This window comes from Dreissena polymorpha, chromosome 3 (genome assembly GCF_020536995.1).
Source record: "Dreissena polymorpha isolate Duluth1 chromosome 3, UMN_Dpol_1.0, whole genome shotgun sequence".
NCBI lineage: Eukaryota > Metazoa > Mollusca > Bivalvia > Myida > Dreissenidae > Dreissena > Dreissena polymorpha.
The window spans coordinates 21970982-21988266 of NC_068357.1; the positions used below are offsets into that span (position 1 = coordinate 21970982).

At 33.8% G+C, this 17285-nt stretch overlaps 1 protein-coding gene across 1 annotated transcript in view; it reads left to right on the forward strand.

Moving 5' to 3' along the window:
* The first annotated feature begins 5228 nt into the window (after window positions 1–5228).
* The window catches only part of LOC127873263 (muscle-specific protein 300 kDa-like), a 106603-nt gene continuing 94546 nt past the window's right edge, over window positions 5229–17285 (forward strand). The window contains 1 exon segment of the mRNA XM_052417037.1: window positions 5229–5295. The gene's annotated coding sequence lies outside the window, so the exon portion shown is untranslated.

The following is a 17285-nucleotide window of genomic DNA, read 5'->3' on the forward strand; positions in this document are numbered from 1 at the left end:
TGTTTTATTTTCTATGCCATATGTTTATACCTGATACGTTAATCAAAATTTAATTGTTTAACTATATTTGTTTTCATTTCTATGTTTTTATGTGATACGTCAATCGATATTCTATTGTTAAATGATATTTTTATTTTATCTATGTTGTAGGTTCTAACAGGATTTATTTCTCCAAATTCCATTGTTAAATGATTTTTCTGTCTTTTCTGTGTCGTATGTTTTTATGTGATATGTTAATCAAAATTGGATTGTTAAAGTTAACTTGTTTTATTTTCTATTTTGTATGTTTATATATGATACGCTAATTATATTTGTTTTCTTTTCTTTTTTTTCTTCTTTTTTTTACCTGATAAACTTATCAAAATTTGATTGTTAAATAATTGTGTTTTCGATGTTTTATGTTTTTACATGATACATAAATCAAAATTTGATTGTTAAAAAATATTTGATTTATTTTTGCATGTTGTAAGTTTTTTAGTGATGCATTAATCCATTACGTGATATGTTAATAGAAATTTGATTGTTTATTTATATTTGTTTTCATTTACATGTAAGATGTTTTTTTGTGATATGTTAATACAATTTTGATAGTTTAATTGTATTTCTTGTATTCTTAAATATGATGTGTTTTTCAAGATATGTTATGCAAAATTCGAGTGTTAAATTATGTTTGTTTTCTTTTACATGTTTAATGTTTTACATGATGTGTCAATCAAAATTTGATTGTTAAGTACTATTGTTTTTTTGTCTATGTTGTATGTTTTTAAGTGATATGTTTTTGAAAATTGTTAAATTATAGTTTTTAGCTGGGTTATTTCAGAGAAAACCAGAGGTATTGTCATAGCCAGCTCATCGTGTCCGTGTCCGTCGTCGTGTTGTCCGCATTGTGCTAAAACTTTAACATTTTGTAAAGGTTTTTAACATTGGCTCTAAAATCAAAATGCTTCTACCTACAACTTTGAAACATCACATGTAGCTGCACCTTGATGATTTCTACACCCCACACCCATTTTTGGGTCTCTAGGTCAAAGGTCAAGGTCACTGTGACCTCTAAAAAAAATAATTCTGACAAGCTTTCGCAGCCGAGCATGGCACCCTTATACAGTGCTCTTGTTTTAATTTTTATCTTGTATGTTTTAACATTAATCAAAATTTGATTGCTGAATTATACTTGTTTTTTGGCGTAGCTGTATAAAGCAAGCTTTTCACCTTACCTGATCTTTGGAAAGCGCAAGGTGTCTCTACCCCTAGTGGCAGGCGGTCCGGCTGTTGGAAAGCACAAGGTGTCTCTACCGCTAGTGGCAGGCGGTCCAGCTGTTGAAAAGCGCAAGGTGTCTCTACCGCTAGTGGCAGGCGGTCCGGCTGTTGGAAAGCGCAAGGTGTCTCTACCGCTAGTGGCAGGCGGTCCGGCTGTTGGAAAGCCCAAGGTGTCTCTACCGCTAGTGGCAGGCAGTCCGGCTGTTGGAAAGCACAAGATGTCTCTACCGCTAGTGGCAGGCAGTCCGGCTGTTGGAAAGCACAAGGTGTCTCTACCGCTAGTGGCAGGCGGTTCGGCTGTTGAAAAGCACAAGGTGTCTCTACCGCTAGTGGCAGGCGGTCCGGCTGTTGGAAAGCACAAGGTGTCTTTACCACAAGTGGCAGGCGGTCCGGCTGTTGGAAAGCACAAGGTATCTCTACCGCTAGTGGCAGGCAGTCCTGCTGTTGGAAAGCACAAGGTGTCTCTACCGCTAGTTGCAGGCGGTCAGGCTGTTGGAAAGCACAAGGTGTCTCTACCGCTAGTGGCAGGCGGTCCTGCTGTTGGAAAGCACAAGGTGTCTCTACCGATAGTGGCAGGCGATGCTGCTGTTGGAAAGCAGAAGGTGTCTCTACTGCTAGTGGCAGGCGGTCCGGCTGTTTGAAAGCACAAGGTGTCTCTACCGCTAGTGGCAGGCGGTCCGGCTGTTGGAAAGCACAAAGCTTCTCTACCGCTATTGGTAAGCTGTCCCACTGTTGGTAAGCACAAAGTCTCTCTTCAGCTATTGGTAAATGGTCCTGTTGTTGGAAAGAACAAAGTGTTGTGAGATTTTTCTTGATATTTAAAATTTATTTATTAAATTTAATGTGTTTTTCTTTCCTTTGTAGTTTGTTTTTACCTGATATGTTAATGAAAATTTGATTGTTAAATAATACTCTTTTTATTTTTATGTTTTATGTTAATACATTGTACATGTATCAAAATTCAATTGTTAAATAATTTTTGTTTTCTTTTCTAGGTTGTATTTTTTATGTGATATGGAAGTAGAAATATGATGGTTTAATTATGTTTGTTTTCATTTACATGTTGTATGTTTTTTCGTGATATATTAGTCAAAATCTGATTGTTAAATTATATTTGTTTTCTTTAACATGAAGTATGTTTTTATGTGCTTTGTTTCTAAATTTGATTGTTAAATTGTATTTGTTTTCTCTGACATTTTTTTTTTAAATTGAAACATATATCAAAATTAGATTATTGAATTACCGGTATGTTTGTTTTGTTTTCAATGTTGTATTTGTTTACTTGATGCATTAATCAAAATTTGACTTTTAAAAAATATTTGTTTTCTTTTCTATGTTGTATGTTTTTACATGATACATAAATCAATATGCAATTGTTAAATTATCTTTGTTTTCTTTTTTATGCTGTATGTTTTTACATGATACTTTAATCAAAATTTGATTGTTAAAAAATATTTGTTATCTATAGAGATGTTGTATGTTTATACATGATATGTTACTGCAATAATTGGGATAGTTTTTTCTTGTCTGACTTTATTGAAATATTGTGAACAAGAAAGACATTTCATTTTAATCCAATCATCATGCAACATATTCAGAATTTTTCTGTATATAATCATACATTTCTCTGGAGTTTTTAAACATTTTTTGATAACATTTCATGCTGCTATGACGTGATGCAGTTACCTTGGTGTTACATTACAGTATGGTTAAGATAGTATGTGTACCAGATTTGTTTTAATGATTTCAAAATGGTCAATCCATCCCTCTTCTTTTCTTAATTCTTTGGCAGACAATGTCTATCTAAAGGGGTAAAACTTGGTCAGAAGACTAATTTATTACCCATACATCACAAAAGCAGGTCATGTGTATCAATAGGAGTAAAACTTGGTCAGAAGACTAATTTATAACCCATACATCACAAAAACAGGCCAGATCAATACATGTTCTTTGGGTCTCAGGTAAGTGTATAAGCGCATGTGGCCCTTTTGCTTTCATTTAAAATTTGTTTAACAGTGGCTTATTTCTGTGGAATAATAACTGCCAAAGTCACAGAGGCTATATAAGGAACATTAAATTTGTTTATGCATGATATCTAAATAACTGATATCTAATTAACTAATATCTAAATAACTGACCAAGTTAAGGTCGTGGTGGTGTAATGGATATGGTGTCCGCCTAACGACCGGGAGGTCACGGGTCCGATCTCCACTGTGGTAGCGTTCTTTAGATCTCCCCAAAAGACACCAAGTACTGGTTCTAGGCCCAGGAAACGGACGCGAGAGCATTTATATAAGCCTTAGGCTTTCGATGCAATCGAGCTAAAATAAATAGGTTTAACTTTAAACTAAACTTATTAAACTAAACTAAATAACTGATCTATCCATGATTATCCAAATTGGTGTGCTGGTTTTTAAAGAAGAGAGAAAGCGGTAACATTGACGTAAACAGCTTGGTAAAAGGTAAAGGTCAAAAAGACATGCAACACATGAAAACTTTTTCTACATACACCGATTTGCTCCAGCTTGTTATTTTTAACGCTTTAACATAACATAATTTTAGTAAGTAACCTTGAATTTGAATATGTTCACTTGAAAATAAAGGTGAGCTTTTGTGATCGCCATTTCTCTTACATCATAAACATTTTGTGAAAACTCCATAGGTCACATTTATTGCCCTAATATTAATGGAACTTACCAAGAAAAATAACTTGTACCTATGATATCTTTGTTGAGTTCGAAAATGGTTAATGTGGGGTCAAAAACAAGGTCAATAAGTCAAATAATAGGTCAAATAAAAGAAAAAGCTTTTGAACACTCGAGAGGATACATCTATTGCCCAATCTTAAATAACATTTTTGTCCCAATTCTACCTTGCTTTAGTTTAAATCTGGATCCCTAAGGAGTTCAAACCTAGTTCGCTATTATAAGTTAAATAAAAAATTGAGTGAACATTTTAGGGGACATATTAATTGCCCAAATCAGTGTGAAACTTGAACAAATTTTTTTCTAATGATAAATTGTTTGAGTTGTATAAGTATACTTAAATGTAAACCGGGTACGGAAAATATACTAGCACCTACCCGGCCAAGCTAAGACTGTACCCAAGTTTTATTCCCGTCCAAAATCCTATGTTATAAAATGCGCTACGGAATACGAAACAAAATTAAAAAAAAAACTTCCACAACATGCTTGTTTGAGTATGAGTTTCGATAATATAGATGTCATTTTACAGAATATTACATACATATGAACATAATTAATTTGAACAAAAATAAATTGCGGAAAACGACCAATTTAGCGTTAGAATTCCTGGGTATGTTTCAGTATATTTTCTGTACCCAGGGTACATGTAAGTATACTTAAGAGTACCTGGGGTACATTTAAGTAGTACCTGAGCCGACAATGACCAATCAAGCCCCAGTGGATGAGCCACTAATAGCAGCCCATAACAGACCTGACTGGCAGAGGATCTCTGTGTCGTCTGTCATCATTTACGGCCATACCAGTCAAGGGAATGATGATGATGATGATGACGATGATGACCATTCCCAAAAACAGTAGGTATAAAGAGCTAACCGTGTAAATATGAGATTTTATTTATGAACTGTTCTTTTTCTTCTTTCTGCATTTAATTGTATACTTCAATATATACCAAATTCTATCTTTAATTCCTTTTACATTTTACTAAAAAAGTGTCTAAACATGAAGACTAAATTAACAATATTTGCAAACATAAGTGTCTGTCATGTTAATTCCGGTGTGTAATCTTGTGTTTAGGGAACAAATTATGTATACAATGTTAACATATCTATGCTCTTATTATTTTTTACATAAATGAGAACGCTAACGAAGGTATCCCATTTTAAGTAAGACAAAGAAAGGCAACTCGTATCGGATATTTAGTCCCAGCCAATTAGCAGACAGAGTTACCGTTTACAAAAAGTACCTGTTTTCTATTAATAGACGGCGCTGGTACTTGACAGCGAATCGTCACTACAGAAGCCTTTTGGCGCTAATAGGCTATATGTCCGCAATGGTAGGTGTTTATTTTCGTTTTCAGTGTCATTAAGTAAATATTGAATTCATTGTTTTTATGTACGATTGTATTACATGATACGCAAACATACATGTAAAAAAGTCACGAAGAAATAATAATGTGTCTTATAGTTCTGAAAAACTTTGCTAACTCGCAGAAATGTCTAAAATTCGGATACTTTTCGCATGTCACCCGGCGTCTATATGACTGATTTATACATAAAAACAAAATACTAATACCACATTTATAGAAATAATTCGATATGATTTTCACTATGTTCACTTTAAAATAAAGGGGTTTAAGGTCGAATTTATTATAAATTTCCATCCCGTAAACAGGTGTGTATACAGGCTGCAAGTTTGTGCATGTTGCTTCACTGTTAAATTGAAACCCAATAGGATCAATAACAATTTATTGGTGTTGAAAATAGGGATTATTATATGTTGAAGCAGAGTTAGTATGAGCTATGGTAATTGTTTACTATTGCTAAGTTTATGTAACATAATAATTGGCATATGAAAACAAACATTATGCATGGTAGGATTCTGTTTATAAAAACAATATTATACGTAATTATATTTTACATTCTTTGTTCTTTCTATTTTGAATACTATTATAAACACAAGCACATCTGTTGTCTTTTATTTATAATACTTATGCTTTAAATAGAAGTTAAAATGAAGTTAAACATAATTAAGATTTGTTATGATCATATAATTGTTAACACCCAAAATAGTAATATAGTAAATTTGGTAACAATTAAGAAGTGTTTGGGCCAGTTACAGTATATATTGAGGATATTTCAACCCTATTACCAGTAATATGCTTAATAGTAACTAGGATATTGTATGTCAAACTACTTGTTTTCATATAAATTCCCAAACTTTCTGGTTTATGCAGATTTAATTTGAAGGAAAGGGGTTTGTGCAAAATTTGATTTATTTATTTTCATCTTTTCTGTTGTAATTATGTCAATTTATGATATGGCAATACGAAACAACATAGAAACATAGAAATTATTTAGATGTCATACTTAAATATGAGCACATTATTTAGGAAACACTCTTTCAGATTTGTAGGAACGTCCAGATTGTAGTTGTTATCTAGTTCTTATATTATTTTAAATTTTTTGAGTTTTGGTTTCTTTTTCCTTCATGTCATAATGCTGTCCAAAAGTATGAGATTTATTCAAATAGTGATTATAGATTATGTTTGACAACATAGAAATTTAGCAGTTTTAATACAAAAGTTCCTTTTGCCCAATGGGAAATAAAAAAAAGGCCAGTGCCCCTTTGTTTTTATTTTATTGTTCACATAATATTTCTAAGTATTATTTACAGACACATTTTAAAAATAAACACATGTATTATTGGGGAAAAAATTAACAAAACTGTTGCAACACCTCTTACATTATAGTAATGTATGGCCACGACTTTTTTTTTTATTGGTTTACAAAAATTATTTTGAAAATGGTCCATCGGGCGGTCGAAAAAAAAAAAAAAAAAAAAACATTAGAAAAAAAAGTTAATGCTAATAACATCATAACAAAGACAACATATCTTTTATAACCTTAACACAGAGACAAAAAATCAAATTATGCAATGAAACACATCTATATCTTCAAATGAAATGAGTCCTAACAGCACCTTATGTAACATCAGGCAATTTTAAACACTCCATTACATGACATGCGTTCTTCTCCCATTAAAACGAAAAACTGCGCTTCATTTCCATAATTGGATGCGCACCATTACGCAATGCGATGCCCGTTGCATAAATCTTATATAAGATAAACTACTCATACACAAATTACCCGGTATGTGTTTGCTCTTACTCGACTTATGAGATCGTACATGAAAAAAAAATCGAGGTAGATCGATCCATGCGTCGTCGCGGTAATGTTTGTCAAAGTTGTTGTTGTCATGAAAACTCGTTGATTTACAACGCAAAACGTCTTATTTGAACTGACGCGAATTAATTTAATCATATTTGTCAACTTCGCTTTTGCTTTATTTTGATAATTTAATCCAAAGTTTAATGTTAGCAAGTGTTTTTTTTACTGGAATTGTAAACAAGGAGTCAGTTAAAGTCTTCCGAAAATGTGCAGTCTGTGTGAATTGACAGTTTGACGTCATCAAAGGAAAGCCGCTTTCTGTCGGAAGCAATAAAGCGACAAATTTCGCGCCGAAAAAATTGGCTTCCTTTGTCTAGCAATCAACATGCCGAACCAATCGTGTGTTTGTTTCTCAATTGCAATCCTCCAATTTAATAAAAGCACGTGCATAGCTCCGCCTTCGAATCTTTTGCAGAGAACGGAGGCGGAGTTTAACGGTTAATTGAGCTAGTGTTTTACACAAGTTGAGTTCCGATTTGCCGAAATTACTCGGCCCTAAGCATTGAAACGACAAATACATTTATCAATGATTTTCCGAGATATACCGATTTGTTCCGATTTCCAAACTTTCTGTACAGTTCCTATAAACTATGGCGGACGTGTTTACAAAATTCCTAAACACATATATCGTAAATAATGGCAGTGTTTTATTGGATTATTTATACTTATTATCAAATACTATCGGGTTTGTTTAATATAATTAACATGTTAAACAATATATTTGCCTCACAGACACGGAAATAAATTTTGATGGGGTCGACATTTGACTGACGCTGATTTTCTTATTGTCTGTAATTTTTACCCGAAATAAATTTTGAGAAGTGCCCATAAAAGGACTGGTACATAATGTGTCACATTGAAAAATATCCCGATCTCTGCAATATATGTGAACCAATCGTTGATTGTACTTACTTGATTTTATTCGCAACCGTACTCAAACCGGATCGTTTTTTTTCTCATTTCGCTCATTTTGAAGTGCGGTCGGGAATAAAATATTTAAAAAAAAGACGATTTTCCGATTTTATTTTTTTTTCCCATTTTCCAAAAATTAGGGTCGGCGGTTTTGTAAACCAAGAAATATAAAAGTCGTGGCCTATTGTCATTTCTTATTAGCCACTATATACAGCAAACATTTTACATACTCTTTTAGGTTAACATATGCAAGCAACAGTGTTATGATGTTTGCATATGTCAGATACACTTGTTGTATTTAAACTTAAAAGCTACAAGTGTTATGTGCCCACATGCAAGTTATTAAGATAAATTATACTGTTTTGTTTGTGTAGCTGATGGACTGTCTCAGAACTTTATGTACATTTTTTAATTGAACATTTTGACTTTTTAAAAATTATTTTGTGCATATATTTTCATATCAGAACAAAACTATAATAATTATGCTCAAGTTTTGTTTTATGGAAACAAATTTTGGAAATATATATTTTTGTGTAATTTAATGCAGCAAACAATAATACCATGTATAATGATGGTGAAATTTTGCATAAGAAGACATTAAATTTAAGGTTATATGATCATATATGAGAGTATTTCCCATATAATGGCAATATTTTTACTCATGTTCATACATGTCTTTATTTCTGGTCCTCTTCTGGTAAAATATGGCATACAGTTTAATATGTCAGAAAGAAAATTACCGGTAAAAGAAAAGTATGTAGTATAAGATGAAATATTATAGTTAGTACTGTTCAATGACAGTGCATACAGTTTTTACTTGTGCATGTATGTTTCAATGTAATAAGATTTAAACCAGGCCTGACTGCTTTTATAAACCTTCAACACTTACAACAGTTGATCCAATATACATGGAATTCACTTTCATTCAATATTCAAATAAGATAAGTAGAGGTGGCAATATTGATTTTAAAAATTCTGTTCACAAATTTTGCATGTTGTGGTTTGCAGTTTGAAAAGTTAAGGTGAAATTTATTTTGATAAGAAAGTTTGCGTATAAAGGATTCGATCGCAGGGTTTGATAAGGCTGAGATCAGCATGTTTTCCATATTGTGGCTCCAATTTTTTATATAATCGAAAAACAGGTCACAGAATGTTATCTTGGCACTCTTGACAATTTTATCCTTGAGTAATACCAACGTGAAATTATAAATCCATGTTCTATCAATGTAATTACTTTTTTATTTCTCCTGGTTCACAGCTAAATCCTTCACTTGTAAAACAGATAGTGTATCTGTTTTGAGAGTGTACCGGAGTCTTTTGCTTTTAAAGTTTCTAATTATTATTAAGATATTGCATATTTTGAAAGAAATTTTAGTCAGTAAAATACTGAGATTAAAGATTTTCTGCTAATTTTGTTCTACCACTTTTGTCAAGCCATATGGGACATGGCTGCAAAAACATGGCACAACCCCTAATTGCAATATATTGCCAGACCTCAAACCATTTATTTGCAATATATTGGTAATTTCAAAAAGTTTGTACAAGAATGATTGCTTTTAAATCTCAGTCATCACACCTTGATGTTTTAACGTGTACAGTATACTTCTGGTAAAGTGCCTTTGGATAAAGCTTTTGTATTTCATATTTTACTTTGTGACTTCTTAGTTAATTGTGTATTCATTTATTATGGATCTCCTGTACTTTAGACTTCCTTCAAATGCCATGACTCTGTATAATAGACTTTAACCCTTTCTTATTCAGAAGCAAAGTGAAAATGACGCTGTGCAAACAGCATAAAACCAGAACAGCCTGCGAGATACTCGCAGTCTGTTAAGGTTTTATGCTGTTTGCTGTTTATCAGCTGTACCTAAGGGTTGGAAATGAAGCCTTTAAAACATGAATCTTGTAAGAAAGTTCTTAAATTAAATTCAACTTTCTGAGGGACTACAAAGGTGTAAAAATACGTATCTAAGTGGTAAAGGGTTAAAAAGGCTGTCTTCGGGTTTTTTACTGCACGCTGATATATGTTTTTAATTAAATTTTGTTATTTCAAATTGGTTTTATGGGCACGCAATCAAAAAAGTTAGAGTAAGATGTTCCTACTGGTTTTGCAATAATCGTTTTGCAGTGACTGTGAGATATGCAAAAAATGTTCTGTGATATGTATGGGATATACCAGTATACTGTTTCAGCACTATCTTGGGACTTTGGTATAATCTTTAAGGTTTCATAGCACTAATTTAAACAATCTGTTCTTCAAGCAACAAGTATCATTGCAAGACCACAATTAACCTGTCCCATTGTTTGAATGTTTGAACAAGGCCCGGTTATTGTCACTCAAGGTAAGTATTATTGACCCGCTGGTCAGTGTAATGCTCACTTGGTTATAGTTATTGATAAGCTAATAAGTAATAAGGCTGATCTCTAAGTTTTACAACTCATTCTTACTGCACAACTGCTCTTAAGGTCCTGGAATGCAGGGATTATGTTTCATGCCCATTTAACTGTTAAAACTTTGGACAAAATCCAGAGTCATTTAACTGCAAGATCAAGTTTTTATTGCTGATATGGTGTGAATACACAGGCAGCTTCTACATATGGATAAGGTTATGTACAGACTTTGGTGTTGCTGTGTTTTGATTTATATGAACATGATAGCATTTTAAGAGCTAATGTGAGGGTTCTCATTATTCTCAAAACTAATATTTTTGGGAGGACTTGGAAATATGACAGAAATTTTGCAGAACAGTAATAAAAATTCAGGTGGCTAAAGTCAATGTTTTAGATTGAAATGGATACTTTTCATCAAAATGTTTATAGAAAGACACCTTTTTAGTCGATAATCATGTCATGAAAAGAAGCTGAGATATTGATTATAAGTATAGTATGGAGCCAACATGGATCTAAGTTTACCCATTGAGGCTACTTCACAACTCCGCAATGTCAAGTAGAGTGTTGAAATGTACTTGTCCATTGAATTTAAAACGTGAGAACAGCTCATTAAGTATTTAAAGTAATGTGCTGTCGTTTTGTGATCTATTGTTTCATGTAAAAAGGTGGCAATGTAGATTGAGCGATAACTTCAGATAATGGTGAACACTTTCACATGTCAGTGCTCTTTAAAAATAAACAGTACATTTTACTTAAATGGGTTCATTATTTACAAAATGTTTTAGTTAGTAAATTGATATACCTTAGTTTACCACCATATTAATTGTTTGGATGTTTTTTTGAAAAATATACCTTATCATCAATTCATATCCACTGGACTTATATGTTCTGTAGTGTGAAGCATTCAGTTACTAATAAATGCATTGTTGCTTTTGAGCGGCTAAATTTGAGCAAATGTTGGGGCTGAACTTAAGGGCATACTACCCTGGGACACATGTAAGAGTGTTGTACATAAAGTTAATTAATATCATTTATTTATTTGCTATGTTATACTTTCGACATAGTTTAGTTTAGTATAAAACAATAACTATTACATGTTTATCAGATAAAAGCAACAAAATCTCGGTTTCTGTCTTTCACCATACTTTTGTTTATTTCCAAGAACATGATTTCCAATAAGTGGGGCCTTGTTACCATAGTAAAGGTGAAAATCCATTGAAAAAAAGAAAATGCAACTGAGAAGCTTTTACAAAGTTTGAATGAAGTCTTGTGAAAATGGGTGCAATTGCGCAGGCTGAGCTTGAGCTATGCTGGCTGCCCATGCCATTTGACCCCTTTTGCTTGCTTGATGCCAATAAAATTATTTTGTATTAACCCTACAGCTTTGGGTTAATAAAAGAAAAAATGCACATGTATACATGCATGATCAGAGAACAAGCCCAAAATTAATAAAAAATGTATTCATTCCTAAAAATTGCCTTAAAAGTGGTCTGTTATTGTGTGGTTATTGATTGTTATGATAATTATTTGATTGATAAATGTAATTTGATGATCAAAGTAAATTTACTTTAATATAGTGTTGACATTCAATTTGCTACTAGGCAGGTTAAATATGATTGTATTTAATGAGCCAGTAAAGTCAAAGCTCCCTTTACACTTAACGGCTTGCATACCTTATTATAAATTGGCAGCAAATCAAAATTGTTTTTATCGTTAATTCTTTCATAAAAAGTTAGCGACTTGGGAATGGAATTCAAATATGTATGAGGAGTTTGTTTGATAGGGTATATAGGACATCAACATTTCAATACAGGTTGATTAACCAATGAGATATAAACTGAATGTTGTGATGTAGTCTGTGCAGCTATTTGTGTGCGCATAATTTTTACATACATCACTGTACGAGGTATTTTGTAAAGTAACACATCGGTTTCAACAACACTGTTGTGGTTAAATCATGCTTCACAAAAGCAGCAATATCTTTTTTACTTTATTACACTGGAAATTTAATCTGGTACACTGCATTTATGAAATATTTAAAACAAAACATTAAGGCAATTTAATCTGATCAGTATTTTAAATACGTTTAGATTTAATGAAAAAGAATTGAACAACAAATTATGATAGCTTTAAACATTTTATTTGCCACTTGCCATTTTATTTTCCACAGATTAAAAGATTTTGTTTACAGATTGGTGAATTGACAATTTTCTATCTTTTTGTCTCAGATTAACAAAATAAAAGGTGAAAAAGTAGGGTAATCATTAGAAAATATTAAAATTATAACGATTTTCATACGAATAATAATTTGAATTGCTTCACTTTTTTGCATTATATTTTGTTAAATATAAAATGCATGAATAAAGGAAATGGCCAAGATTGCCGCAGGGTTAGGACAATAGCTTTTTAATCCAATGGTTATTAGTTTGAATTCCTTTTGGGTAAACTTTTCTTTCTTAAGTTTTATTCTTGTTTTATACTGGAGTTTTTTTCTGATGTTGAAATTTATTAATTTAAAACATTAAATAACTATCTTCAAAAGGCAAACTCTGTGAAGATCTTCCTTATATATGATTTATCTGTTTAAAAACTACCATCCATTCAAATAAAATCTTCAATTGAACAAGTTTGATTCAAGTATTCAAATCCAAGTGTTAAGATTAGTTTAAGACACTTTTCAGTATATAACAGAAACTCTTTAGCCCGAGGTGATGGTAAGTGCATCATGAAAAATAATTTAGCTGTATGCTTCTTTTTATTTTTATGTCCCCCACTATAGAAGTGGGTGACATATTGTTTTTGCCCTGTCTGTTGGTCTGTTGGTTGGTTGGTCTGTTGGTTGGTTGGTTGGTTTGCGCCAACTTTAACATTTGCAATAACTTTTGCAATATTGAAGATAGGAACTTGATATTTGGCATGCATATGTATCTCATGGAGCTGCACATTTTGAGTGGTGAAAGGTCAAGGTCAAGGTCAAAGGTCAAATATGTGGGTCAAAATCGCTCATTTAATGTACACTTTTGCAGTATTTCAATATTCAAGATAGCAACTTGATATTTGGCATGCATGTGTATCTCATGGAGCTGCACAATTTGAGTGGTGAAAGGTCAAGGTCAAGGTCATCCTTCAAGGTCAGATGTCAAATATATGTGGCCAAAATCGCTCATTTTATGAGTACTTTTGCAATATTGAAGATAGCAACTTGATATTTGGCATGCATGTGTATCTCATGGAGCTGCACATTTTGAGTGGTGAAAGGTCAAGGTCATCCTTCAAGGTCAGAGGTCAAATATATGTGGCCCAAATCGCTAATTTTATGAATACTTTTGCAATATTGAAGATAGCAACTTGATATTCGGCATGCATGTGTATCTCATGGAGCTGCACATTTTGAGTGGTGAAAGATCAAGGTCAAGGTCAAGGTCATCCTTCAAGGTCAAATATATGGGTCAAAATTGCTCATGTAATGTCACTTCTGCAATATTGAAGCTAGCAATTTTATATTTGAAATGCATGTGTATCTCATGGAGCTGCACATTTTGAGTGGTAAAGGGTCAAGGTCAAGGTCATCCTACAAGGTCAAACGTCATATAGGGGGACATTGTGTTTCGCAAACACATCTTGTTAGGAAAGTGTAAATAGGTGTACATGTGTATGCAACTCAATAGTGAAGTAATTTAGATTTTTATAATGAATCTCATGTGGCTCATGTTAAGTTTTGCTTGTAATTGGTATGCACACTTTTAAACACTAATGACAAGTTGAAACTTTAAAACATTAAGTAAAGTCATGATGGCATGCGGCAATGTGGGGTACCATGAGGCTGTACAACATCAACGCAAACCTGACTTGAGTCATCAAACACCTCTATGACAAAGACATCAGTGCTATCTACTTTCACAGCAGCATAGGGGACTGGTTCAACACCACAGAGTGAGATGAGGCTGCTTGCTCTTTCTAACCCTCTAATACCTCTCATGACTGACGCCTTGTTAGTCCATGAGGGGGGACAGTAAGAACTCACGGCAGAACAATCACACCTTTTGCCGATGACATAGGTGGTCTAGCCGGAAGCCAAAAAGAGTGAAACAACCTAGTGGAGTGACTGAACAAAAACTCCACATTCTTCGTGTTGCAGATCAGTGCAGAGAAAACCAAACTGATGTCCAGCAATGCCAACGGCATCAGCAATTACATAAGGGTCTGTGACAAAAAAAAAAGAAACCGTCAACAGCTTTAAATACCTGGCAGCAATTGTCACGGATGCAGGATCCAGCCTGAATTACTCATCGCACAAACCACAGCAGCACTCACAAAACTTTAGACCATCTGGATGGAAAGAAACATAGCCCTCAGCTAAAACATCAGACTGATGTGCGCCCTAGTCATGTCCATATTGTGTACACCTGCCAGTCATGGACACTTACAGTGCAGAGAAGTATACAGACCATGAAAATAAAAAACGTATGAAGACTCCTCTGCATTTCCTTCAAAGACCACATCACCAACAAGGAAGTCCAAAACAGAGGCAAGAAAGTCATTGGGCCCCACTAAGATCTGCTGTCCACAGTCAAAAGTCAGAAGCCAAAGTGGTATGGGAATGTCTCACTAGCATCTGGGCTTGCCAAGACAGTGCTACAAGGCACAGTTCAGGGAGGGAGGAAGAGAGGCAGACAAAGGAAATGATGGGAAGATATTATCACAAAATGGACTGGTTTGAGACTTAATGAAGCATTGTGACTGTCTAAAAGTCAAGAGGATGGAGAGAGCTGGTTTCCAAGTCACATGTGGTACCCCAACGGTAGTTCAGACTACGGCTAAGTGAAGTGAAGCGAAGAAGTCATAATGTTTGTCTTAATTAAGAACATATGATTATTTTGTTAAAATTCTTTTTCAGCTTGAAGTTTTTAATACTTGAGAATGTATAATAAAAATGTCAAGATTAAATCATATTTCCATAAATCACACTTTTCAAACTTAACTTATGCATGCATCATGTAAATAGATTAATAATATTTATAACAACAATCTGTGTATAAATCTTGTTTGAGTGCAATTAAACAGGCTTAGCTTAGGTTATAAAAAGCTACAAGATGTTATAATATAACGTTGTTCATTTGTTGAATTCAAATCAGTATTGTTACTGGGCTGATGTTACAACTATGAAATTGACAATTTTAATCGTTAGTGTTTTTCAAAATAGTGTTCGAAAATTTATCTGCTTTAGGCAGAGTCTATTTTTTAGTTCGACTATTATATATGAAATATATATAGTGGAGCTATCCTACTGACCCTGGAGTCGGCGTTTCCATTTCCGTTTCCATTAGCATGCAAATGTTAAAGTTTTCGTACTACCCGAATTATTTTCATTGTCCCTTGACATATTGCTTTCATATTTTGCATACTTGTTTACCAACATGACCCCAGCCTATAAACAAGAGCAGACAACTCTATCAAGCATTTTGTCATAATTATGGCCCCTTTTCCACTTAGAATATGCAGCAAATGTTAAAGTTTGCGTACTTGCCCGAATATTTTCAATGTCCCTTGACATATTGCTTTCATATTTTGCATACTTGTTTACCATCACGACCCCAACCTATAAACAAGAGCAGAAAACTGTATCAAGCATTTTGACAGAATTATTGCCCCTTTTATACTTAGAATATGCATATTATGCCCCCCTTCGAAGAAGAGGGGGTATATTGTTTTGCACATGTCGGTCGGTCAGTCGGTCCGTCCACCAGATGGTTTCCGGATGATAACTCAAGAACTCTTAGGCCTAGGATCATGAAAGTTCATAGGTACATTGATCATGACTCGCAGATGACCCCTATTGATTTTGAGGTCACTAGGTCAAAGGTCAAGGTCACGGTGACCCGAAATAGTAAAATGGTTTCCGGATGATAACTCAAGAACGCTTATGCCTCGGATCATGAAACTTCATAGGTACATTGATCATGACTAACAGATGACCCCTATTGATTTTCAGGTCACTAGGTCAACGGTCAAGGTCACGGTGACCCGAAACAGTAAAATGGTTTTCTGATGATAACTCAAGAATAATTAGGCCTAGGATCATGAAACTTCATAGGTACATTGATCATGACTGGCAGATGACCCCTATTGATTTTCAGGTCACTTGGTCAAAGGTCAAGGTCACAGTGACAAAAAAACGTATTCACACAATGGCTGCCACTACAACTGACAGCCTATATGGGGCATGCATGTTTTACAAACAGCCCTTGTTATTGATAAATCTATGTTAAAGTTTGCGTACTACCCCAAATATTTCCTATATCCTTTGACATATTGCTTTTATTTTTTGCATACTTGTTTACCAACATGACCCCAACCTATAAACAACAGCAGACCACTGTATCAAGCATTTTACATAATTATGGCCCCTTTTATACTTAGATAATTGAACATTTTGCTTAAATTGCCATAACTTCTTTATTTATGATCACATTTTATTATTACTTTGACAAAACAACACTTACCCCCCCCCCCCCCCCCCCCAAATTTTTTTTTTTCCTTTTTTTATTTTTGAAAGATCATCTAATAAATGACCACACCCCATATTATACCCCCTCTCAACCCCCCCCTCCCAATTTTTTTTTGTATGGCACCTTTTCGAAGAAAAGGTGGCATAAAGTGATCGGACTGTCCGCTGTCCGTCTGTCTGTCTGTCTTTCCGTCAAACTTTGCGTTTAGGTTTCGAAAAATGCTCATAACTTCTATTTCCCTTGAGATATAACCTTCATATTTGGTATGCATGTGTATATGGACA